General features: G+C 45.6%; 2 non-coding genes and 36 pseudogenes across 2 annotated transcripts; all 38 read right to left on the reverse strand.

Moving 5' to 3' along the window:
- Nucleotides 1–356: 356 nt before the first annotated feature.
- On the reverse strand, nt 357–475 carry LOC148270199 (5S ribosomal RNA; annotated as a pseudogene).
- Nucleotides 476–1,035: 560 nt separating this feature from the next.
- On the reverse strand, nt 1,036–1,154 carry LOC148270200 (5S ribosomal RNA). The gene has a single exon (XR_015816231.1). It is a non-coding gene; the product is annotated as a 5S ribosomal RNA (ribosomal RNA).
- A 532-nt stretch (nt 1,155–1,686) lies between these two features.
- LOC148270201 (5S ribosomal RNA) lies at nt 1,687–1,805 on the reverse strand (annotated as a pseudogene).
- A 557-nt stretch (nt 1,806–2,362) lies between these two features.
- On the reverse strand, nt 2,363–2,481 carry LOC148270202 (5S ribosomal RNA; annotated as a pseudogene).
- A 530-nt stretch (nt 2,482–3,011) lies between these two features.
- On the reverse strand, nt 3,012–3,130 carry LOC148270203 (5S ribosomal RNA; annotated as a pseudogene).
- Nucleotides 3,131–3,691: 561 nt separating this feature from the next.
- LOC148270204 (5S ribosomal RNA) lies at nt 3,692–3,810 on the reverse strand (annotated as a pseudogene).
- A 1,564-nt stretch (nt 3,811–5,374) lies between these two features.
- Nucleotides 5,375–5,493, reverse strand: LOC148270205 (5S ribosomal RNA; annotated as a pseudogene).
- A 561-nt stretch (nt 5,494–6,054) lies between these two features.
- LOC148270206 (5S ribosomal RNA) lies at nt 6,055–6,173 on the reverse strand (annotated as a pseudogene).
- A 781-nt stretch (nt 6,174–6,954) lies between these two features.
- On the reverse strand, nt 6,955–7,073 carry LOC148270207 (5S ribosomal RNA; annotated as a pseudogene).
- A 206-nt stretch (nt 7,074–7,279) lies between these two features.
- On the reverse strand, nt 7,280–7,398 carry LOC148270208 (5S ribosomal RNA; annotated as a pseudogene).
- Nucleotides 7,399–7,602: 204 nt separating this feature from the next.
- Nucleotides 7,603–7,721, reverse strand: LOC148270209 (5S ribosomal RNA; annotated as a pseudogene).
- Nucleotides 7,722–7,926: 205 nt separating this feature from the next.
- On the reverse strand, nt 7,927–8,045 carry LOC148270210 (5S ribosomal RNA; annotated as a pseudogene).
- Nucleotides 8,046–8,601: 556 nt separating this feature from the next.
- LOC148270211 (5S ribosomal RNA) lies at nt 8,602–8,720 on the reverse strand (annotated as a pseudogene).
- A 561-nt stretch (nt 8,721–9,281) lies between these two features.
- LOC148270212 (5S ribosomal RNA) lies at nt 9,282–9,400 on the reverse strand (annotated as a pseudogene).
- Nucleotides 9,401–9,931: 531 nt separating this feature from the next.
- Nucleotides 9,932–10,050, reverse strand: LOC148270213 (5S ribosomal RNA; annotated as a pseudogene).
- Nucleotides 10,051–10,611: 561 nt separating this feature from the next.
- On the reverse strand, nt 10,612–10,730 carry LOC148270214 (5S ribosomal RNA; annotated as a pseudogene).
- A 1,267-nt stretch (nt 10,731–11,997) lies between these two features.
- On the reverse strand, nt 11,998–12,116 carry LOC148270215 (5S ribosomal RNA; annotated as a pseudogene).
- A 206-nt stretch (nt 12,117–12,322) lies between these two features.
- On the reverse strand, nt 12,323–12,441 carry LOC148270216 (5S ribosomal RNA; annotated as a pseudogene).
- Nucleotides 12,442–12,998: 557 nt separating this feature from the next.
- LOC148270217 (5S ribosomal RNA) lies at nt 12,999–13,117 on the reverse strand (annotated as a pseudogene).
- Nucleotides 13,118–13,952: 835 nt separating this feature from the next.
- LOC148270218 (5S ribosomal RNA) lies at nt 13,953–14,071 on the reverse strand (annotated as a pseudogene).
- A 1,500-nt stretch (nt 14,072–15,571) lies between these two features.
- Nucleotides 15,572–15,690, reverse strand: LOC148270219 (5S ribosomal RNA; annotated as a pseudogene).
- Nucleotides 15,691–16,169: 479 nt separating this feature from the next.
- LOC148270220 (5S ribosomal RNA) lies at nt 16,170–16,288 on the reverse strand (annotated as a pseudogene).
- Nucleotides 16,289–16,849: 561 nt separating this feature from the next.
- Nucleotides 16,850–16,968, reverse strand: LOC148270221 (5S ribosomal RNA). The gene has a single exon (XR_015816283.1). It is a non-coding gene; the product is annotated as a 5S ribosomal RNA (ribosomal RNA).
- Nucleotides 16,969–17,175: 207 nt separating this feature from the next.
- LOC148270222 (5S ribosomal RNA) lies at nt 17,176–17,294 on the reverse strand (annotated as a pseudogene).
- Nucleotides 17,295–17,506: 212 nt separating this feature from the next.
- Nucleotides 17,507–17,625, reverse strand: LOC148270223 (5S ribosomal RNA; annotated as a pseudogene).
- A 561-nt stretch (nt 17,626–18,186) lies between these two features.
- On the reverse strand, nt 18,187–18,305 carry LOC148270224 (5S ribosomal RNA; annotated as a pseudogene).
- A 560-nt stretch (nt 18,306–18,865) lies between these two features.
- On the reverse strand, nt 18,866–18,984 carry LOC148270225 (5S ribosomal RNA; annotated as a pseudogene).
- Nucleotides 18,985–19,515: 531 nt separating this feature from the next.
- LOC148270226 (5S ribosomal RNA) lies at nt 19,516–19,634 on the reverse strand (annotated as a pseudogene).
- A 561-nt stretch (nt 19,635–20,195) lies between these two features.
- Nucleotides 20,196–20,309, reverse strand: LOC148270227 (5S ribosomal RNA; annotated as a pseudogene).
- A 259-nt stretch (nt 20,310–20,568) lies between these two features.
- LOC148270228 (5S ribosomal RNA) lies at nt 20,569–20,687 on the reverse strand (annotated as a pseudogene).
- A 560-nt stretch (nt 20,688–21,247) lies between these two features.
- LOC148270229 (5S ribosomal RNA) lies at nt 21,248–21,361 on the reverse strand (annotated as a pseudogene).
- A 204-nt stretch (nt 21,362–21,565) lies between these two features.
- On the reverse strand, nt 21,566–21,684 carry LOC148270230 (5S ribosomal RNA; annotated as a pseudogene).
- Nucleotides 21,685–21,890: 206 nt separating this feature from the next.
- LOC148270231 (5S ribosomal RNA) lies at nt 21,891–22,004 on the reverse strand (annotated as a pseudogene).
- Nucleotides 22,005–22,563: 559 nt separating this feature from the next.
- Nucleotides 22,564–22,682, reverse strand: LOC148270232 (5S ribosomal RNA; annotated as a pseudogene).
- Nucleotides 22,683–22,833: 151 nt separating this feature from the next.
- Nucleotides 22,834–22,952, reverse strand: LOC148270233 (5S ribosomal RNA; annotated as a pseudogene).
- Nucleotides 22,953–23,838: 886 nt separating this feature from the next.
- LOC148270234 (5S ribosomal RNA) lies at nt 23,839–23,957 on the reverse strand (annotated as a pseudogene).
- Nucleotides 23,958–24,163: 206 nt separating this feature from the next.
- LOC148270235 (5S ribosomal RNA) lies at nt 24,164–24,282 on the reverse strand (annotated as a pseudogene).
- Nucleotides 24,283–24,841: 559 nt separating this feature from the next.
- Nucleotides 24,842–24,960, reverse strand: LOC148270236 (5S ribosomal RNA; annotated as a pseudogene).
- Nucleotides 24,961–25,000: the final 40 nt, after the last annotated feature.

A 25,000-nucleotide genomic window follows, 5' to 3' on the forward strand; every position in this document is an offset into this window, starting at 1 on the left:
AATGGGTGCAACACGAGGACTTCCCAAGAAAATGGGTGAAATATAAGGACTTCACAGGAGGTCACCCATCCTAGTACTACTCTCGCCCAAGCACCCTTACCTGCGGAGTTCTGATAGAATCCGTTGCATTAGTGCTGGTATGATCGCTCATGTTTCATTTTGCGCTGCAAACACGTACACGCTTTCTCCTTCCATCCCCCCTCCCGTCATTTGTTTCCTCGTGCGTGCACTCTGCATCTCTCCTTCTCGTTCTAATATCAAGTAAAATTACCCGGCACCGTGACTCACCTTTGCAAATGAACCAGCGGTTCATAATTCTATTCCCGCGTAACGTCAAACGACCCATCCGAAAAAAATGGGTGCAACACGAGGACTTCCCAGGAGGTCACCCATCCGAGTACTACTCTCGCCCAAGCACACTTAGCTGTGGAGTTCTGATGGGATTCAGTGCATCAGTGCTGGTATGATCGCACCTGTTTAATTTCGCGCTGCAAATACATACACTCCTTCTCCTTCCTTCCCCCTCCCGTCATTTGTTTTCTTGTGGGTGCGAACTGCACCTCCCATTCTCGTTATAATATTAAGTAAAATGTCAGGCACCGTGACTCACATTTGCGAATAAATCTGCGGACCATAATTCAAGTTGCGTGTAACGTCGAAAAAATCATCTACAAAAAAATAGGCGCAACACGAGGACTTCCCAAGAAAATGGGTGAAATATAAGGACTTCGAAGGAGGTCACCCATCCTAGTACTACTCTCGCCCAATGACTCTTAACTTGTGGAGTTCTGATAGAATCCGTTGCATTAGTTCTGGTATGATCGCTCATGTTTCATTCTGCGCTGCAAATACAAACACTCTTTCTCCTTCCATCCCCCCTCCCATCATTTGGTTCCTTGTGCGTGCACTCTGCATCTCTCCTTCTCGTTCTAATATCAAATAAAATGCCCCGGCACTGTGACTCATCCTTGCAAATGAACCAGCAGTTCATAATTCCGTTCATGCGTAACGTCGAACGATCCATCCGAAAAATAATGGGTACAACACGAGGACTTCCCAGGAGGTCACCCATCCAAGTACTACTCTCGCCCAAGCACACTTAACTGCGGAGTTCTGATGGGATCCGGTGAATTAGTGCTGGTATGATCATACCTATTTCATTTCGCGCTGCAAATAAATACACTCCTTCTCCTTTCTTCCCCCTCTCGTCATTTGTTTCCTAGTGCGTTCGCACTTCAACTCTCATTCTCATTCTAATATCAATTAAAATACCCATGCGTCTTGACTCACTTTTGCGTATAAAACAACGGACCATAGTTCCAGTCGCGCATAACGTCGAACGACCCATCTGAAAAAAAAATGGGTGCAACACGGGAACTTCCAAGGAGATAACCCATCCTTATAATACTTTCGCCAAAGCACACTTAACTGCGGAGTACTGATAGGATCCGGTGCATTTGTGCTGGTATGATCGCACCTGTTTAATTTTGTGCTGAAATTACATACACTCCTTCTCCTTCCCTTCCCCCTCCCTTCATTTGTTTCCTTGTGCATTCAAACTACACCTCTCCTTTTCGTTCTAATATCGATTAAAATGCCCCTGCTTCTTGACTCACATTTGCGTATAAACCAGCTGACCATAGTTGCAGTCGCGCGTAACGTCGAATGACCCGTCTGAAAAAAAAATTGGTGTGACACGAGGACTTCTCAGGAGGTCACCCATCCGAGAACTACTCTCGCCCAAGCACACTTAACTATGTAGTTCTAATGAGATCCAGTGCAATGGTGCTGGTATGATCGAACTATTTAATTTTGCGCTGCAAATTCATACACTCCTTCTCCTATCTTCCCCCTGCCGTAATTTTTTTCCTTGTGCGTGCGCTCTGCACCTCCCTTTTTTCTTTCTAATATCAAGTAAAATGCCACGGTTCCGTGACTCACATTTGTGAATAAACTTGCAGACCATAATTCAAGTCGCGCGAAGTGTCGAAAGAATCATCTGCAAAAAAAATGGGTGCAACAAGAGGACTTCACAATAAAATGGGTGAAATATAAGGACTTCACAGGAGGTCACCCATCCTAGTACAACTCTCGCCCAAGCACCCTTAACTGCAGAGTTCTGATAGAATCAGTTGCATTAGTGCTGGTATGATCGCTCATGTTTCATTCTGCGCTGCAAATACATACTCTTTCTCCTTCCATCCCCCCTCCCGTCATTTGTTTCCTTGTGCGTGCACTCTACATCTCTCTTCTCGTTCTAATATCAAGTAAAATACCCCGGCACTGTGACTCGCCTTTGCGAATGAACCAGCGGTTCGTAAATCCATTCGCGCGTAACGTCGAACGACCCATCCAAAAAAAATATGTGCAACACGAGGACTTCGCAGGAGGTCACCCATCCGAGTACTACTCTTGCCCAAGCACACTTAACTGCGGAGTTCTGATGGGACCCGGTGCATTAATACTGGTATGATAGTATCTGTTTCATTTCGCGCTGCAAATAAATACAGACCTTCTCCTTTCTTCCCCCTCCCGTCATTTGTTTCCTGGTGCATTCACACTTCACCTCTCCTTCTCGTTCTAATATAAATTAAAATGCCCCTGCGTCTTGACTCACATTTGCGTATAAACCAGCAGAACATAGTTCCAGTCGCGCGTAACGTCGAACGACCCATCTGAAAAAAAAAGGATACAACACGAGAACTTCTCTGGAGTTAACCCATCCTTGTACTACTTTCGCCAAAGCACACTTAACTGCAGAGTACTGATGGGATCTGTTGCATTTGTGCTGGTATGATCGCACTTGTTTCATTTTGTGCTGAAAATACATACACTCCTTCTCCTTCTCTCCCCCCTCCCATCATTTGTTTCCTTGTCCGTTCACACTACACCTCTCCTTCTCGTTCTAATATCGATTAAAATGCCCCTTCTTCTTGACTCACATTTGCGTATAAACCAGCTGACCATAGTTCCAGTCGCGCGTAACGTCGAACGATCTGTCTGAAAAAAAATTGGTGCGACACGAGGACTTCTCAGGAGGTCACCCATCTGAGTACTACTCTCACCCAAGCACACTTAACTGCAGAGTTCTGATTGGATCCGGTGCATTAGTGCTGGTATGATCGCACCTATTTAATTCTACGCTGCAAATACATACACTCCTTTTCCTTTCTTCCCCCTCCCGTCATTTGTTTCCTTGTGCGTGCGCACTACACCTCCCGTTCTCATTCTAATATCACGTAAAATGCCATGGCACCGTGACTCACATTTGCGAATAAACCTTCAGACCATAATTCAAGTCGCGCGTAATGTCGAAAGAATCATCTGCAAAAGAATTGGTGCAACACGAGGACTTCCCAAGAAAATGGGTGAAATATAAGGACTTCGCAGGAGGTCACCCATCCTAGTACTATTCTCGCACAAGCACCCTTAACTTGCGGAGTTCTGATAGAATCCGTTGCATTAGTGCTAGTATGATCGCTCATGTTTCATTCTGCGCTGCAAATACATACACTCTTTCTCCTTCCATCCCCCCTCCCGTCATTTATTTCCTTGTGCGTGCATACTGCATCTCTCCTTCTCGTTCTAATATCAAGTAAAATGCCCCGGTACCGTGACTCACCTTTGTGAACGAACAAGCGGTCCATAATTTCATTCGCGCGTAACGTCGAACGACCCATCCGAAAAAAAATGGGTGCAACACGAGGACTTCCCATGAGGTCACCCATTCGAGTACTACTCTAGCCCAAGCATACTTAACTATGGAATTCTAATGAGATCCGGTGCATTAGTGCTGGTATGATCGCACCTGTTTCATTTTGCGCTGCAAATACATACACTCCTTCTCCTTTCATCCCCCTCCCGTCATTTGTTTCCTGGTGCGTTCACACTTCACCTTTCCTTCTCGTTCTAATATCAATTAAAATGCCCATGCGTCTTGACTCACATTTGCGTATAAACCAGCGGACCATAGTTCTAGTCGCGCGTAACGTCGAACGACCCATATGAAAAAAAAATTAGTGCAAGAGGAGAACTTCCCAGGAGGTGACCAATCCTTGTACTACTTTCGCCAAAGCACACTTAACTGTGGAGTTCTGATGGGATCCGGTGCATTTGTGCTGGTATGATCACACCTGTTTCATTTCTTGCTGAAAATACATACACTCCTTCTCCTTCCCTCCCCCCTCCCATCATTTGTTTCTTTGTGCGTACACAATGCACCACTCCTTCTCGTTCTAATATCGATTAAAATGCCCCTACTTCTTAACTCACATTTGCGTATAATCCAGCGGACCATAGTTCCAATTACGCGAAACGTCAAACGACCCGTCTGAAAAAAAATTGGTGCGACCCGAGGACTTTCAAGGAGGTCACCCATTCGAGTACTACTCTCGCCCAAGCAAACTTAACTGCGGAGTTCTGATGGGAGTCGGTGCATTAGTACTAGTATGATCGCACCTGTTTAATTTTGCGCTGCAAATACATACACTCCTCCTTTCTTCACCCTCTCGTCATTTGTTTCCTTGTGCGTGCGCACTACACCTCCCGTTCTCGTTCTAATATCAAGTAAAATGCCACGGCGCCGTGACTCACATTTTCAAATAAACCTGCGGACCATAATTCAAGTCGCACGTAAGGTCGAAAGAATCATCTGCAAAAAAATGGGTGCAACACGAGGACTTCCAAAGAAAATGGGTGAAATATAAGGACTTCGCAGGAGGTCAGCCACTTTAGTACTATTCTCGCCCAAGCACCCTTAACTTGCGGAGTTCTGATAGAATCCGTTGCATTAGTGCTGGTATGATCGCACCTGATTAATTTCCCGCTGCAAATACATTCACTCCTTCTCCTTTCTTTCCCCTCCTGTCATTTGTTTCCTCGTGCGTGCGCACTGCACCTCCCGTTCTCGTTCAAATATCAAGTAAAATGCCACGGCGCCGTGACTCACATTTGCAAATAAACTTGCGGACCATAATTCAAGTCGCGCGTAACGTAAAAGAATCATCTGCAAAAAAATAGGTGCAACACAAGGACTTACCAAGAAAATGGGTGAAATATAAGGACTTCGCAGGAGATCACCCATCCTAGTACTACTCTCGCCCATGCACCCTTAACTTGCGGAGTTCTGATAGAATCCGTTGCATTAGTGCTGGAATGATGGCTCATGTTGCATTCTGCGCTGCAAATTCATACACTCTTTCTCCTTCCATCCCCCCCCCCCCTTCATTTATTTCCTTGTGCGTGCACTCTGCATCTCTCATTCTCGTTCTAATATCAAGTAAAATGCCCCGGCACCGTAACTCGCCTTTGCGAAAGAACCAACGGTTCATAATTCCAATCGCGTGTAACGTTGAAAGACCCATCCGAAAAAAAATGGGTATAACACGAGGACTTCCTAGGTGGTCACCCATCCGAGTACTACTCTCGCCCAAGCACACTTAACTGCAGAGTTCTGATGGGATCTGGTGCTTTAGTGCTGGTATGATCACACCTGTTTAATTTTGCGCTGCAAATACATACACTCCTTCTCCTCTCTTCCCTCTCCCGTCATTTGTTTCCTTGTGCGTGCACACTGCACCTCCCGTTCTTGTTCAAATATCAAGTAAAATGCAACGACGCCGTGACTCACATTTGCGAATAAACTTGCGGACCATAATTCAAGTCGCGCGTAACGTCGAAAGAATCATCTGCAAAAAAATGGGTACAACACGAGGACTTCCTAAGAAAATGGGTGAAATATAAGGACTTCGCAGGAGGTCACCAATCCGAGTACTACTCTCGCCCAAGCACCCATAACTTGCGGAGTTTTGATAGAATCCGTTGCATTAGTTCTGGTATGATAGCTCATGTTTCATTCTGTGCTGCAAATACATACACGTTTTCTCCTTCCATCCCCCCTCCCGTAATTTGTTTCCTTGCGCGTGCACTCTGCATCTCTCCTTCTCGTTCTAATATAAAGTAAAATGCCCCGGCAACGTGACTCACCTTTGCAAATGAACCAACGTTTCATAATTCGATTCGTGCGCAACGTCGAACGACCTATCCGAAAAAAAATGGGTGCAACACGAGGACTTCCCAGGAGGTCACCCATCCGAGTTCTACTCTCGCCCAAGCACACTTAACTGCGGAGTTCTGATGGAATCCGACGCATTAGTGCTGGTATAATCGCGCCTGTTTAATTTCGCACCGCAAATACATACACTCCTTCACATTTCTTCCAACTCCTGTCATTTGTTTCCTTGTGCGTGTGCACTGTACCTCCCGTTCTCGTTCTAATATCAAGTAAAATGCCACGGCGCCGTGACTCACATTTGCGAATAAACCTGCGGATCATAATTTAAGTCGCGCGTAACGTCGAAAGAATCATCTGCAAAAAAATGGGTTCAACACGAGGACTTCCCAAGAAAATGGTGAAATATAAGGACTTCGCAGGAGGTCACCCATCCTAGTACTACTCTCGCCCAAGCACCCATAACTGTGGAGTTCTGATAGAATCCGTTGCATTAATGCTGGTATGATCGCTCATGTTTCATTATGCGCTGCAAATCATTCCATCCCCCCTCCCGTCATTTGTTTCCTTGTGCGTGCACTCTGAATCTCTCATTCTCATTCTAATGTCAAGTAAAATGCCCCGGCACCGTGACTCACCTTTGCGAATGAATCAGCGGTTCATAATTCCATTCGCGCGTAACGTCGAGCGACCTAACCGAAAAAAAATAGGTGCATTAGTGCTGGTACGATCGCACCTGTTTCATTTCGCACTGCAAATACATACACTCCTTCTCATTTCTTCCCCCTCCCGTCATTTGTTTCCTGGTGCGTTAACACTTCACCTCTCCTTCATGTTCTAATATCAGTGAAACTGCCCCTGCATCTTGACTCACATTTGCATATAAACCAGCAGACCATAATTCCAGTCGCGCGTAACGTCAAACGACCCATCTGAAAGAAAAATGGATACAACACGAGAACTTCCCAGGAGGTAACCCATCCTTGTACTACTTTCGCCAAAGCAAACTTAACTACGGAGTACTGATCGGATCCGGTGCATTTGTGCTGGTATGATCGCACCGGTTTCATTTTGTGCTGAAAATACATACACTCCTTCTCCTTCCCTCCCCCCTCCCATCATTTGTTTCCTTATGCGTTCACACTGCACCTCTCCTTCTCGTTCTAATATCGATTAAAATGCCCTTGCTTCTTGACTCACATTTGCGTATAAACCAGCTGACCATAGTTCCAATCGCGTGTAACGTCGAACGACCCGTCTGAAAAAAAATTGGTGCGACACGAAGAATTCCCTAGAAGTCCCCCATCCGAGTACTACTCTCGCCAAAGCACACTTAACTGCGGAGTTCTGATGGGATCCGGTGCATTAGTGCGGGCATGATCGCAACTGTTTAACTTCGTGCTGCAAATACATACACTACTCCTTTCTTCCCCCTCCCGTCATTTGTTTCCTTGTGCGTGCGCACTGCACCTCTCGATCTCGTTCAAATATCAAGTAAAATGCCACGGCGCCGTGACTCACATTTGCGAATAAATCTGCGGACCAAAATTAAAGTCGCGCGTAACGTCGAATGGCCCATTTGAAAAAAAAAATGGGTACAACACGAGAACTTCCCAGGAGGTAACCCATCCTTGTGCTACTTTCGCCAAAGCACACTTAACTGCGGAGTTCTGATGGGATCCGGTGCATTTGTGCTTGTATGATCGCACCTGTTTAATTTTGTGCTGAAAATACATACACTCCTTCTCCTTCCCTCCCCCCTCCAATCATTTGTTTACTTGTGCTTTCACACTGAACCTCTTATTCTCGTTCTAATATCGATCAAAATGCCGATACTTCTTGACTCACATTTGCGTATAAACCAGATGACCATAGTTCCAGTCGCGTGTAACGTCGAACGACCCGTCTGAAAAAAATTGGTGCGACACGAGGACTTCCCTGGAGGTCACCCATCTGAGTACTACGCTCGCCCAAGCACACTTAACTGCGGAGTTCTGATGGGATCCGGTGCATTAAGGCTGGTATGATCGCACCTCTTTAATTTTGCACTGCAAATACATACACTCCTCCTTTCCTCCCCCTCCCGTCATTTGTTTTCTTGTGCGCGCGCACTGCACCTCCTGGTCTCGTTCAAATATCAACAAAAATGCCACGGCACCGTGACTCAAATTTGCGAAGAAACCTGCGGACAATAATTCAAGTCGTGCGTAACTACGAAAGAATCATCTGCAAATAAAAGGGTGCAACACGAGGACTTTCCAAGAAAATGGGTGAAATACAAGGACTTCGCAGGAGGTAACCCATCCTAGTACTACTCTCGCCCAAGCACCCTTACCTGCGGAGTTCTGATAGAATCCATTGCATTAGTGCTGGTATGATCGCTCATGTTTCATTATGCGCTGCAAATACATACACACTTTCTCCTTCCATCCCACCTCCCGTCATTTGTTTCCTTGTGCGTGCACTCTGCATCTCTCATTCTCGTTCTAATATCAAGTAAAATTACCCGGCACCGTGACTCACCTTTGCGAATGAACCAGTGGTTCATAATTCCATTCGCGCGTAACGTCAAACGACCCATCCGAAAAAAATGGGTGCAACACGAGGACTTCCCAGGAGGTCACCCATATGAGTACTACTCTCGCCCAAGTACACTTAGCTGTGGAGTTCTGATGGGATCCGGTGCATTAGTGCTGGTATGATCGCACCTGTTTAATTTCGCGCTGCAAATACATACACTCCTTCTCCTTTCTTCCCCCTCCCGTCATTTGTTTTCTTGTGGGTGCGAACTGCACCTCCCATTCTCGTTTTAATATCACGTAAAATCCAACGGTGCCGTGACTCACATTTGCGAATAAATCAGTGGACCATAATTCAAGTTGCGCGTAACGTCGAAAGAATCATCTACCAAAAAATGGGCGCAACATGAGGACTTCCCAAGAAAATGGGTGAAATATAAGGCCTTGGAAGGAGGTCACCCATCTTAGTACTACTTTCGCCCAATGACTCTTAACTTGTGGAGTTCTGATAGAATCCGTTGCATTAGTTCTGGTATGATCGCTCATGTTTCATTCTGCGCTGCAAATACAAACACTCTTTCTCCTTCCATCCCCCCTCCCATCATTTGTTTCCTTGTGCGTGCACTCTGCATCTCTCCTTCTCGTTCTAATATCAAGTAAAATGCCCCGGCACCGTGACTCAACTTTGCAAATGAACCAGCGGTTCATAATTCCATTCGTGCGTAACGTCGAACGACCCATCCGAAAAATAATGGGAACAACACGAGGACTTCCCAAGAGGTCACCCATCCAAGTACTACTCTCGCCCAAGCACACTTAACTGTGAAGTTCTGATGGGATCCGGTGAATTAGTGCTGGTATGATCGTACCTGTTTCATTTCGTGCTGCAAATAAATACACTCCTTCTCCTTTTTTCCCCGTCCCGTTATTTGTTTCCTGGTCCATTCGCACTTCACCTCTCTTTCTCGTTCTAATATCAATTAAAATGCCCTTGCGTCTTGACTCACTTATGCGTATAAAACAGCGGACCATAGTTCCAGTCGCGCGTAACGTCGAACGACCCATCTGAAAAAAAAAAGGGTGCAACACGAGAACTTCCAAGGAGATAACCCATCCTTATAATACTTTTGCCAAAGCACACTTAACTGCGGAGTACTGATAGGATCCGGTGCATTTGTGCTGGTATGATCGCACCTGTTTAATTTTGTGCTGAAAATACATACACTCCTTCTCCTTCCCTCTCCCCTCCCATCATTTGTTTCCTTGTGCGTTCAAACTACACCTCTCTTTCTCGTTCTAATATCGATTAAAATGCACCTTCTTCTTGACTCACATTTGCGTATAAACCAGCTGACCATAGTTCCAGTCGTGCATAACGTCGAACGATCCGTCCGAAAAAAAATTGGTGCGACACGAGGACTTCCCAGGAGGTCACCCATCTGAGTACTACTCTCGCCCAAGCACACTTAATTGCGAAGTTCTGATGGGATCTGGTACATTAGTGCTGGTATGATCGCACCTATTTAATTTCACGCTGCAAATACATACACTCATTCTCCTTTCTTCCCCCTCACGTCATTTATTTCCTTGTGCGTGCGCACTGCACCTCCCGTTCTCGTTCTAATATCACATAAAATACCATAGCGCCGTGACTCACATTTGTGAATAACCCTACAGACCATAATTCAAGTCACGCGTAATGTCGAAAGAATCATCTGCAAAAAAATTTGTGCAACACGAGGACTTCACAAGAAAATGGATGAAATATAAGGACTTCGCAGGAGGTCACCCATCCTAGTACTATTCTCGCACAAGCACCCTAAACTTGCGGAGTTCTGATAGAATCTGTTGTATTAGTGCTGGTATGATCGCTCATGTTTCATTATGCGCTGGAAATACATACACTCTTTCTCCTTCCATCCCCCCTCCCGTCATTTATTTCATTGTGCGTGCACTCTCCATCTCTCATTCTCGTTCTAATATCAAGTAAAATGCCCCGGCACCGTGACTCACCTTTGCGAATGAACCAGCGGTTCATAATTCCATTCGCGCGTAACGTCGAACGACCCATCCGAAAAAAGATGGGTGCAACACGAGGACTTCCTAGGAGGTCACCCATCCGAGTACTACTCTCGCCCAAGCACACTTAACTACGAAATTCTGATGGGATCCGGTGCATTGGTGCTGGTATGATCACACCTGTTTCATTTCGCGATGCAAATACATTCACCCCTTCTCTTTTTTTCCCCATCCCGTCATTTGTTTCCTTGTGCGTGCGCATTGCACATCCCATTCTCGTTCTAATATCAAGTAAAATGCCACGGCACCGTGACTCAAATTTGCGAAAAAACCTTCGGACCATAATTCAAGTCCCGCATAACATCGAAAGAATCATCTGCAAAAAAATTGGTGCAACACGAGGACTTCCCAAGAAAATGGGTGAAATATAAGGATTTCGCAGGAGATCACCCATCCTAGTACTATTCCCCAAGCACCCTTAACTGCGGAGTTCTAATTGAATCCGGTGCATTAGTGCTGGTATGATCGCACTTGTTTAATTTCGCGCTGCAAATACATACACTCCTTCTCCTTTCTTCTCCCTCCCGTCATTTGTTTCCTTATGCGTGCGCACTGCATCTCCCGTTCTCGTTCTAATATTAAGTAAACTGCAACGGCACCGTGACTCACATTTGCAAATAAACCTGCGGACAATAATTCAAGTCGCGCATAACGTCGAAAGAATCATCTGCAAAAATATGGGTGCAACACGAGGACTTCCCAAGAAAATGGGTGAAATATAAGGACTTCGCAGGAGGTCACCCATCCTAGCACTACTCTCGTCCAAGCACCCTTAACAGCAGAGTTCTGATAGAATCTGTTGCATTAATGCTGGTATGATCGCTCATGTTTCATTCTGCGCTGCAAATACATACACTCTTTCTCCTTCCTTCCCCCATCCCGTCAATTGTTTTCTTGTGCGTGCGCACTACACCTCCCGTTCTCGTTCTAATATCAAGTAAAATGCAACAGCGCCGTGACTCATATTTTCAAATATACCTGCGAACCATAATTCAAGTCGCGCGTAACATCGAAAGAATCATCTGCAAAAAAATTGGTGCAACACGAGGACTTCCAAAGAAAATGGGTGAAATATAAGGACTTCGCAGGAGGTCAGCCATTTTAGTACTATTCTCGCCCAAGCACCCTTAACTTGCGGAGTTCTGATAGAATCTGTTGAATTAGTGCTGGTATGATCGCTCATGTTCGATTCTGTGCTACAAATACATACACTCTTTCTCCTTCAATCCCCCCTCCCGTCATTTGTTTCCTTGTGCGTGCACTCTACATATCTCATTCTCGTTCTAATATCAAGTAAAATGCCCCGGCACCATGACTCACCTTTGCGAATGAACCAGCGGTTCATAATTCCATTCACGTGTAACGTCGAACGACCCATCCGAAAAAAAATGCGTGCAACACGAGGACTTCCCAGGAGGTCATGCATCCGAGTACTACTCTCTCCCAAGCACACTTAACTGCGGAGTTCTGATTGGATCCGGTGCATTTGTGCTGGTATGATCGCACCTGTTCATTTCGTGCTGAAAATACATACACTCCTTCTCCTTCCCTCCCCCCTTCAATAATTTGTTTCCTTGTGCGTTCACACTGCACCTTTCCTTCTCGTTCTAATATCGATTAAAATGCTCCTGCTTCTTGACTCACATTTGCGTCTAAACCAACGGACAATAGTTCCAGTCGCACGTAACATCGAACGACCGGTCTGAAAAAAAAATTGTTGCGACTCGAGGACTTCCCAGGAGGTCACCCATCCGAGCACTACTCTTGCCCAAGCACACTTAACTGCGGAGTTATGATGGAATCCAGTGCATTAGTGCTAATATGATCACACCTGTTTAATATGGCGCTGCAAATAAATACACTCCTTCCCCTTTCTTCCCCCTCTCGTCATTTGTTTCCTTGTACGCACTGCACCTCCCGTTCTCGTTCAAATATCAAGTATAATGCCACGGCGCCGTGACTCACATTTGCAAATAAACCTGGAGACCATAATTCAAGTCGCCCGTAACGTCGAAAGAATCATTTGCAAAAAAATGGGTGCAGCACAAGGACTTCCCAAGAAAATGGGTGAAATATAAGGACTTCGCAGGAGGTCACCCATCCTAGTACTACTCTCGCCCAAGCACCCTTAACTTGCAGAGTTCTAATAGAATCCATTGCCTTAGTGGTGGTATGATCGCTCATGTTTCATTCTGCGCTGCAAATACATACACTCTTTCTCCTTCCATCCCCCCTCCCGTCAATTGTTTCCTTGTGCGTGCACTCTGCATCTCTCCTACTCGTTCAAATATCAAGTAAAATGCCCCAGCATTGTGACTCACCTTTGCTAATGAACCAGCGGTTCATAATTCCATTCGTGCATAACGTCGAACGACCCATCCGAAAAAAAATAGGTGCAACACGAGGACTTCCCAGGAGGTCACCCATTCGAGTACTACTCTCGCCCAAGCACACTTAACTGTGGAGTTCTGATGGGATACGGTGCATTAGTGCTGGTATGATCGCACCTGATTAATTTCGCGCTGCAAATACATTCACTCCTTCTCCTTTCTTCCCCCTCCCGTCATTTGTTTCCTTGTGCGTGCGGACTGCACCTCCCGTTCTCGTTCAAATATCGAGTAAAATGCGACGGCGCAGTGACTCATATTTACAAATAAACCTACGGACCATAATTCAAGTCGCGTGTAACGTCGAAAGAATCATCTGCAAAAAAATGGGTGCAATACAAGGACTTCCCAAGAAAATGGGTGAAATATAAAGACTTCGCAGGAGGTCACCCATCCTAGTACTACTCTCGCCCAAGCACCCTTGACTTGCGGAGTTTTGATAGAATCCGTTGCATTAGTTCTAGTTTGATCGCTCATGTTTCATTCTGTGCTGTAAATACATACACTCTTTCTCCTTCCATCCCCCCTCCCGTCATTTATTTCCCTCTGCATGCACTCTGCTTCTCTCTTTCTCGTTCTAATATAAAGTAAAATGCCCCGGCACCGTGACTCACCTTTGCGAACAGCGGTTCATAATTCCATTCGTGCGTAACGTCGAACGACCCATCCGAAAAAATATGGGTGCAACACGAGGACTTCCCAAGAGGTCACCCATCCGAGCTGGTGCATTAGTGCTTGTATGATCGCACCTGATTAATTTCGCGCTGCAAATACACTCAGTCCTTCTCCTTTCTTCCCCCTCCCGTTATTTGTTTCCTGGTGCGTTCAGACTTTACCTCTCCTTATCATTCTAATATCAATTAAAATGCCCCTGCGTTTTAACTCACATTTGCGTATAAACCAGCGGACTATAGTTCCAGACGCGCGTAACGTCGAATGACCCATCTGAAAAAAAAATGGGTGCAACACGAGAACTTCCCAAGAGGTAACCCATCCTTGTACTACTTTCGCCAAAGCACACTTGACTGCTGAGTTCTGATGGAATCCGGTGCATTTGTGCTGGTATAATCGCACCTATTTCATTTCGTGCTAAAAATACATACAGCCCTTCTCCTTCCCTCCCCCCTCCCATCATTTGTTTTCTTGTGCGCTCACACTGCACCTCTTATTCTCGTTCTAATATCGATTAAAATGCCCCTGCTTCTTGACTCACATTTGCGTATAAACAAGCGGACAATAGTTCCAGTCGCGCGTAACGTCGAACGACTCGTCTGAAAAAAAATTGGTGCCACGGCGCCGTGACTTACATTTTTGAATATACCTGCGGACCATAATCCAAGTCGCGCGTAACGTCGAAAGAGTTATCTGCAAAAAAATGGTTGCAACACGAGGATGTCCCAAGAAAATGGGTGAAATATAAGGACTTCGAAGGAGGTCACCCATCCTAGTACTAATCTCGCCTAAGCACCCTTAACTTGCGCAGTTCTGATAGAATCCATTTCATTAGTGATGGTATGAACGCTCATGTTTCATTATGCGCTGCAAATACATACACTCTTTCTCCTTCTATCCCCCCTCCCGTCATTTGTTTCCTTGTGCGCGGACTCTTAACTGTGGAGTTCTGATGGGATCCGGTGCATTAATGCTGGTATGATCACACCAGTTTAAATTCGCGCTGCAAATACATACACTCCTTCTCATTTCTTCCCCCTCCCATCATTTGTTTCCTTGTGCATACGCACTGCATCTCCCGTTCTCATTCTAATATCAAGTAAAATGCCACGGCGCCATGACTGACATTTGCGAATAAACCTACTGACCATAATTCAAGTCGCGCGTAACGTCAAAAGAATAATCTGCAAAAAAATGTGTGCAACACGAGGACTTCCTAAAAAATGGGTGAAATATAAGGACTTCGCTAGAGGTCACCCATCCTAGTACTACTCTCGCCCAAGCACCCTTAACTTGTGGAGTTCTGATATAATCTGTTGCATTAGTGCTAGTATGATCGCACCTGTTTAATTTCGCGCTGCAAATACATACAGTCTTTCTCCTTTCTTCCCCCTCCCGTCATTTGTTTCCTTGTGCGTGCGCACTGCTCCTCCTGTTCTCGTTCTAATATCAAGTAAAATGCCACGGCGCCGTGACTCACATTTGCGAATAAACCTGCGGACCATAATTCAAGTCGCGCATAACGTCGAAAGAATCATCTGCAAAAAAATGGGTGCAACACGAGGACTTCCCAATAAAATGGGTGAAATATAAGGATTTCGCAGGAGGTCACACATCCTAGTACTACTCTCTCCCAAGCACCCTTAACTACGGAGTTCTGATAGAATCCGTTGCATTAGTACTGGTATGATCGCTCTTTTTTCCTTCTCTGCTGCAAATACATACACTCTTTCTCATTCCATCCACCCTCCCGTCATTTGTTTCCTTGTTTGTGCACTCTTCATCTCTCTTTCTCGTTCTAATATCAAGTAAAATGCCCCAGCACCGTGACTCACCTTTGCGAATGAACCAGCGGTTCATAATTCCATTCGCGCGTAACGTCGAACGAGCCATCCAAAATATAATGGGTGCAACACAAGGACTTCCCAGGAGGTTACCCATCCGAGAACTTCTCTCGCCCAAGCACACTTAACTGCGGAGTTCTGATGGGATCAGGTGGATTAGTGCTGGTATGATCGCACCTATTTCATTTCGCGCTGCAAATTCATACAGTCCTTGTTTTTTCTTTCCCCTCCTATCATCTATTTCCTGGTGCGTTCACACTTCACCTCTCCTTCTCGTTCTAATATCAATTAAAATGCCCCTGCGTCTTGACACACATTTGCGTATAAACCAGCGGACCATAGTTTCAGTAGCGCGTAACGTCGAACGACCCATCTGAAAAAAAAATGGGTGCAACACGAGAACTTCCCACGAAAATGGGTGAAATATATGGACTTCGCAGGAGGTCACCCATCCTAGTACTACTCTCGCCCAGGTACCCTTAACCTGCAGAGTTCTGATAGAATCCGTTGCATTAGTTCTGGTGTGTTCACACTTCACCTCTCCTTCTCGTTCTAAAAACAAGTAAAATTCCCCGGCACCATGACTCACATTTGCGAATGAACAAGCGGTTCATAATTCTATTCGCGAGTAATGTTGAACGATCCATCTGAAAAAAAATGGGTGCAACACGACGACATCCCAAGAGGTCACGCATCTGAGTACTACTCTCGCCCAAGCACACTTAACTGCGAAGTTCTAATGGGATCTGGTGCTTTAGTGCTGGAATGATCGCACCTGTTTAATTTCGCGCTGCAAATACATACACTCCTTCTCCTTTCTTCCCCCTCCCGTCATTTGTTTCCTTATGCGTGCGCACTGCACCTCCCGTTCTCGTTCAAATATCAAGTAAAATCCCACGGCGCCGTGACTCACATTTGCGAATAAACCTGCGGACCACAATTCAAGTCACGCGCAACGTCGAAAGAATCATCTGTAAAAAAATGGTTGCAACACGAGAACTTCCCAAGAAAATGGGTGAAATATAAGGACTTCACAGGAGGTCACCAATCCTAGTACTACTCTCGCCTAAGCACCCTTAACTTGCAGAGTTCTGATAGAATCCGTTGCATTTGTTCTGGTATGATAGCTCATTTTTCATTATGCGCTGCAAATACATACACTCTTTCTCCTTCCATCCCCTCTTCCGTCATTTGTTTCCTTGTGCGTGCATTCTGCATCTCTCATTCTCGTTCTAATATCAAGTATAATGCCCCGGCACCGTGACTCACCTTTGTGAATGAACCAGCGGTTCATAATTCTATTCGTGCGTAACGTCAAAAGACCCATCCGAAAAAAAATAGGTGCAACACGAGGACTTCCCAGGAGGTCACCCATTCGAGTACTACTCTCGCCCAAGCACACTTAACTGCGGAGTTCTGATGGGATCCGGTGCATAAGTGCTGGTATGATCACACATGTTTCATTTCGTGCTTCAAGTACATGCACTCCTTCTCCTCTCTTCCCCCTCCCGTCATTTGTTTCCTGGTGCGTTCACACTTCACCTCTCCTTCTTGTTCTGATATCAATAAAAATGCCCCTGTGTCTTGACTCACATTTGCGTATAAACCAGCGGACCATAGTTCCAGTCGCGTGTAACGTCGAACGACCCATCTGAAAGAAAAAATAGGTGCAACACGAGAACTTCCCAGGAGGTAACCCATCCTTGTACTACTTTCGCCAAAGCACACTTAACAGCGGAGTTCTGATGGGATCCGGTGCATTTGTGCTGGTATGATGGTACCAGTTTCATTTTGTGCTTAAAATACATACACTCCTTCTCCTTCCTTCCCCCCCCCCCCTCCCATAATTTGTTTCATTGTGCATTTACACTACACCTCTCATTCTCATTCTAATATCGATTAAAATGCACCTACTTCTTGACTTACATTTGCGTATAAACTAGCGGACCATAGTTCCAGTCGCGCGTAACGTCGAACGACCTGTCTGAAAAAAAATATGTGCGACACGAGGACTTCCCAGGAGGACACCCATCCGAGTACTACTCTCGCCCAAGCATACTTAACTGCGGAGTTCTGATGGGATCTGGAGCATTAGTGCTGGTATGATCGCACCTGTTTAATTTCGCGCTGCAAATACATAAACTCCTTTTCCTTTCTTCCCCCTCCCGTCATTTATTTTCTTGTGCGTGGACACTGCACCTCCCATTCTCGTTCTAATATCAAGTAAAATGGCACGGCGCCGTGACTCACATTTGTGAATAAACCTGCGGACCATAATTCAAGTCGCGCGTAACGTCGAAAGAATCATCTGCAAAAAAATGGGTGCAACACGAGGACATCCCAAGAAAATAGGTGAAATATAAGGACTTCGCGGGAGGTCACCCATCCTAGTACTACTCTCGCCCAAGCACCCTTAACTTGCGGAGTTCAAATAGAATCCATTGCATTAGTGGTGGTATGATCGCTCATGTTTCATTCTGCGCTGCAAATACATACACTCTTTCTCCTTCCATCCCCCCTCCCATCATTTGTTTCCTTGTGCGTGCACTCTGCATCTCTATTTCTCGTTCTAATATCAAGTAAAATTCTCCGGCACCGTGACTCACCTTTGCGAATGAACCAGCGGTTCATAATTCCATTCGCGCGTAACGTCGAACGACCCATCTGAAAAAAAATAGGTGCAACACGAAGACTTCCCAAGAGGTCACCCATCCGAGCACTACTCTCGCCCAAGCATACTTAACTGCGGAGTTCTGATGGGATTCGGTGCATTAGTGCTGGTATGATCGCACCTGATTAATTTTGCACAGCAAATACATTCACTCCTTCTCCTTTGTTCCCCTTTCCGTCATTTGTTTCCTTTTGCGTGCGCACTAACCTCCCATTCTCGTTCAAATATCGAGTAAAATGCCACGGCGCCGTCACTCACATTTGTAAATAAACCTGTGGACCATAATTCAAGTCGCGCGTAACATCGAAAGAATTATCTGTAAAAAAAATGGGTGCAACACGAGGACTTCCCATGAAAATGGGTGAAATATAAGGACTTCGCAGGAGGTCACCCATCCTAGTATTACTCTCGCCCAAGCGCCCTTAACTGCGGAGTTCTGATAGAATCCGTTACATTAATGCCGGTATGATCTCTCATGTTTCATTCTGCGCTGCAAATACATACACTCTTTCTCCTTCCATCCCCCCTCCCGTCATTTGTTTCCTTGTGCGTGCACTCTGCATCTCTCTTTCTCGTTCTAATATCAAGTAAAATGTCCCGGTATCGTGACTCACCTTTGTGAATGAACCAGCGGTTTATAATTCCATTCGTGCATAATGTCGAACGACCCATCCGAAAAAAAATGGGTGAAACACGAGGACATCCCAAGAGGTCAACCATCCAAGTACGATTCTCGCCTAAACACACTTGACAGCGGAGTTCTGATGGGATCCGGTGCATTAGTGCTGGTATGATCGCACCTGTTTCATTTCGCGCTGCAAATACATACACTCATTCTCCTTTCTTCCCCATCCTGTCATTTGTTTCCTGGTGCGTTCACACTTTACCTCTCCTTCTCGTTCTAATATCAATTAAAATGCCACTGCGTCTTGAATCACATTTGCGTATAAACCAGCGGACCATAGTTCAAATCGCGCGTAACGTCGAACCACCCATCTGAAAAAAAAAATGGGTGCAACACAAGAACTTACCAGGAGGTATCCCCTCCTTGTACTACTTTCGCCAAAGGACACTTAACTGCAGAGTTCTGATGGGATCCGGTGCATTTGTGTTGGTATGATCGCACCTGTTTCATTTCGAGCTGAAAATACATACACTCCTTCTCCTTCCCTCCCCTTTCCATCATTTGTTTTCTTGTGCGTTCACACTGCACCTCTCCTTCTCGTTCTAATATCGAATAAAATGCCCCTACTTCTTGACTCACATTTGCGTATAAACCAGCAGACCATAGTTCCAGTCGTATGTAACGTCAAATGACCCGTCTGAAAAAAAATTAGTGCGACACGAGGATATCCCAAGAGGTCACACATCCGAGTAATACTCTCGCCCATGCGCACTTAACTGCGGAGTTCTGATAGGATCCGGTGCATTAGTGCTAGTATGATCGCACCTGTTTAATTTCGCGCTGAAAATAGATACACTCCTTCTCATTTCTTCCCCATCCCGTCATTTGTTTCCTTGTGCGTGCGCACTGCACCTCCGGTTCTCGTTCAAATATCAAGTAAAATACCACGGCGCCGTGACTCACATTTTGGAATAAACCTGCAGACCATAATTCAAGTCGTGCGGAACGTCAAAAGAATCATCTGTAAAAAAATGGGTGCAACATGAGGACTTCCAAGGAAAATGGGTGAAATATAAGGACTTCGCAGGAGGTCACCAATCCTAGTACTACTCTCGCCCAAGCACCCTTAACTTGTGGAGTTCTGATAGAATCGGTTGCATTAGTACTGGTATGATCGTTCATGTTTTATTCTGCGCTTCAAATACACACACTCTTTCTCCTTCCATCCTCCATCCCGTCATTTGTTTCCTTGTGCGTGCACTCTGCATCTTTCCTTCTCATTCTAATATCAAGTAAAATGCCCCGGCACTGTGACTCACCTTTGCGAATGAACCAGCGGTTCATAATTCCATTCGCGCGTAACGTCAAACGACCCATCCGAAAAAAAATGGGTGCAACACGAGGACTTCCTAGGAGGTCACCCATCCGAGTACTACTCTCGCCCAAGCACACTTAACTGCGAAGTTCAGATCCGGTGCATTAGTGCTCGTATGATCGCACCTGTTTAATTTCGCGCTGCAAATACAAACACTCCTTCTCCTTTCTTCCCCCTCCCGTCATTTGTTTCCTTGTTGTACGCACTACACCTCCCGTTCTCCTTCAAATATAAAGTAAAATGCAACGGTGCCGTGACTAACATTTGCTAATAAACCTGTGGACCATAATTCAAGTCGCACCGGCGCCGTGACTAACATTTGCTAATAAACCTACGGACCATAATTCAAGTCGTGCGTAACGTCGAAAGAATCAACTACAAAAAAATTGGAGCAACACGAGGACTTCCCAGGAGGACACCCATCCGAGTACTACTCTCGCCCAAGCATACTTAACTGCAGAGTTCTGATGGGATCCGGAGCATTAGTGCTGGTATGATCGCACCTGTTTAATTTCGCGCTGCAAATACATAAACTCCTTTTCCTTTCTTCCCCCTCCCGTCATTTGTTTCCTTGTGCGTGCACACTGCACCTCCCGTTCTCGTTCTAATATCAAGTAAAATGTCACGGCGCCGTGACTCACATTTGCGTATAAACCTGCGGACCATAATTCAAGACGTGCGTAATGTCGAAAGAATCATCTACAAAAAAATGGCTGCAACATGAGGACTTCCCAAGAAAATAGGTGAAATATAAGGACTTCGCAGGAGGTCACCCATCCTAGTACTACTCTCGCCCAAGCACCATTAACTTGCGGAGTTCTGATAGATATGTTGCAATTGTGCTTGTATGATCGCTCATGTTTCATTCTGCACTGCAAATACATACACACTTTCTCCTTCCATCCCCCCTCCCGTCATTTGTTTCCTTGTGCGTGCACTCTGCATCTCTCGTTCTCGTTCTAATATCAAGTAAAATGCCCCGGCACCGTCACTCACCTTTGCGAATGAACCAGTGGTTCGTAATTCCATTCGCGCGTAACGTCGAACGACCCATCCAAAAAAAAATGGGTGCAACACGAGGACTTCCAAGGAGGTCACCTATCCGAGTACTACTCTCGCCCAAGCACACTTAACTGCGGAGTTCAGATCCAGTGCATTAGTGCTGGTATGATCGCACCTGTTTCATTTCGCGCTGCAAATACATACACTCCTTCTCCTTTCTTCCCCTCCCGTCATTTGTTTCCTGGTGCGTTCGCACTTCACCTCTCCATCTCGTTCTAATATCAATTAAAATGCCTCTGTGTCTTGACTCACATTTGTGTATAAAACAGCGGACCATCGTTCCAGTCGCGCGTAACGTCGAACGACCCATCTGAAAAAAAAAAGGTGCAACACGAGAACTTCCCAGGAGGTAACCCATCCTTGTACTACTTCCGCCAAAGCACACTTAACTGCGGAGTTCTGATGGGATCCGGTGCATTTTTGCTGGTATGATCGCACCTGTTTCATTTCTTGCTGAAAATACATACACTCATTCTCCTTCCCTCCCCCCTCCCATCATTTGTTTCCTTGTTCGTTCGCATTGCACCTCTCCTTCTTGTTCTAATATCGATTAAAATGTCTCTGTTTCTTGACTCACATTTGCGTATAAACCAGCGGACCATAGTTCCAGTCGCGCGTAACGTCGAATGAACCGTCTGAAAAAAAATTGGTGCGACACGAGGACTTCCCAGGAGGTCACCCATCCGAGTACTACTCTCGCTTAAGCACAATTAATTGCGGAGTTCAGATCCGGTGCATTAATGCTGGTATGATCGCACCTGTTTCATTTGGCGCTGCAAATACATACACTCCTTCTCCTTTTTCCCCCTCCCATCATTTATTTTCTTGTGCGTGCCCACTGCACCTCCTGTTCTCGTTCTAATAACAAGTAAAATGCCACGGCGCAGTGACACACGTTTGCGAATAAACCTGTGGACCATATTTCATGTCGCCCGTAACGTCGAAAGAATCATCTGTAAAAAAATAGATGCAACACGAGGACTTCCCAAGAAAATGGGTGAAATATAAGGACTTCGTAGGAGGTCACCCATCCTACTACTACTCTCGCCCAAGCACCCTTAACCGTGGAGTTCTGATAGAATCCGTTGCATTAGTGCTGGTGTGATCGCTCATGTTTCATTCTGCGCTGCAAATACATACACTCTTTCTCCTTCCATCCCCCCTCCCGTCATTTGGTTCCTTGTGCGTGCACTCTGCATGACTCCTTCTCGTTTTAATATCAAGTAAAATACCCCGGCACCGTGACTCACCTTTGCAAATGAACTAGCAGTTCATAATTCCATTCGCGCGTAACGTCGAACGACCCATCCGAAAAAAAATGGGTGCAACACGAGGACTTCCCAGGAGATCACCCATCCGAGTACTACACTCACCCAAGCACACTTGACTGTGGAGTTCTGATGGGATCCGGTGCATTAGTGCTGGTATGATCGCACCTGTTTCATTTCGCGCTGCAAATACATACACTCCTCCTTTATCGTTCTAATATTAATTAAAATGCCCCTGCGTCTTGACTCACATTTTCGTATAAAACAGCAGACAATAGTTCCATTCGCGCGTAACGTGGAACGATCCATCTGAAAATAAAATGGGTGCAACACGAGAACTTCCCAGGAGGTAACCCATCATTGTACTACTTTCGCCAAAGCACACTTAACTGCGGAGTACTGATGGGATCCGGTACATTTGTGCTGGTATGATCGCACCTGTTTCATTTCGTGCTGAAAATACATACACTCCTTCTCCTTCCCTCCCCCCTCCCATCATTTGTTTCCTTGGGCGTTCACACTGACCTCTTCTTCTCGTTCTAATATCGATTAAAATGCCCTTGCTTCTTAACTCACATTTGCGTAAAAACCAGCGGACCATAGCTCCAGTCGCGCGTAACGTCGAATGACCCGTCTGAAAAAAAAATTAGTGCGACACGAGGACTTTCCAGGAGGTCATCCATCCGAGAATTACTCTCACCCAAGCACATTTAACTGTGGAGTTCTGATGGGATCTGGTGTATTGTGCTAGTATGATGGCACCTGTTTAATTTCGCGCTGAATATATATACACTCCTTCTCCTTTCTTCCCCCTCCCATCATTTGTTTCCTTGTGCGTGCGCACTGCAACTCCCTTTCTCATTCTAATATCAAGTAAAATGTCATGGCGCCGTGACTCACATTTGCGAATAAACCTACGGACCATAATTCAAGTCGCGCATAACGTCGAAAGAATCATCTGCAAACAAATGGGTGCAACACGAGGATTTCCCAAGAAAATGAGTGAAACATACGGACTTCGCAGGAGGTCACCCATCCTAGTACTACTCTTGCCCAAGCACCCTTAACTTGCGGTGTTCTGATAGAATCCGTTGCATTAGTGCTGGTATGATCGCTCATGTTTAATTCTGCGCTGCAAATACATACACTCTTTCTCCTTCCATCCCCCCTCTTGTCATTTGTTTCCTTGTGCGTGCACTCTGCATCACTCATTCTCGTTCTAATATCAAGTAAAATTCTCCGGCACCGTGGCTTACCTTTGCGAATGAACCAACGGTTCATAATTCCATTCACGCGTAACGTCGAAGGACCCATTTGAAAAAAAAATGGGTGCAACACAAGAACTTCCCAGGAGGTCACCCATCCGAGTACTACTCTCACCCAAGAACACTTAACTGTGGAGTTCTTATGGGATCCGGTGCATTAGTGCTGGTATGGTCGCATCTTTTTCATTATGCGCTGCAAATGCATACACTCCTTCTCCTTTCTTCTCCCTCCTGTCATTTGTTTCCTGGTGCGTTAACACTTCACCTCTCCTTCTGGTTCTAATATCAATTAAAATGCCCCTGCGTCTTGACTCACATTTGCGTATAAACTAGCGGACCATCGTTCCAGTCGCGCGTAACTTCGAACGACCCATCTGAAAAAAAAATGGGTGCAACACGAGAACTTCCTAGGAGGTAACCCATTCTTTTACTACTTTCGCCAAAGCACACTTAACTGCGGAGTTCTAATGTGATCTGGTGCATTTGTGCTGGTATGATCGCACCTGTTTCATTTCGTGCTGCAAATACATACACTCCTTCTCCTTTCTTACCCCTCCCGTCATTTGTTTCCTTGTTCGTGCGCACTGCACCTCCCGTTCTCGTTCAAATATCAACTAAAATGCCACGGCGCCGTGACTCACATTTGCGAATAAACCTGCGGACCATAATTCAAGTCGCGCGTAACGTCGAAAAAATCATCTGCAAAAAAATAGGTGCAACATGAGGACTTCCCAAGAAAATGGGTGAAATATAAGGACTTCGCAGGAGGTAACACATCCTAGTACTATCGCCCAAGCACCCTTAACTTGCGGAGTTCTGATAGATTCCGTTGCATTAGTGCTTGTATGATCGCTCATGTTTCATTCTGCGCTGTAAATACATACTCTCTTTCTCCTTCCATCCCCCCTCCCGCCATTTGTTTCCTTGTGCGTGCACTCTGCATCTCTCATTCTCGTTTTAATATCAAGTAAAATGCCCCAGCATCGTGACTCACCTTTGTGAATGAAGCAGTGGTTCATAATTCCAGTTGAGTGTAAAGTCGAACAACCCGTCTGAAAAAAAAATTGGTGCGACACGAGAACTGCCCAGGAGGTCAACCATCCGAGTACTAGTCTCACCCAAGAACACTTAACTGCGAAATTCTGATGGGATCTGGTGCATTAGTGCTGGTATGATCGCACTTGATTAATTGCGCGCTGCAAATACATACACTCCTTGTTATT

Source organism: Carica papaya, chromosome 1 (genome assembly GCF_054855325.1).
Source record: "Carica papaya isolate Zhongbai chromosome 1, ASM5485532v1, whole genome shotgun sequence".
Taxonomy (NCBI): domain Eukaryota; kingdom Viridiplantae; phylum Streptophyta; class Magnoliopsida; order Brassicales; family Caricaceae; genus Carica; species Carica papaya.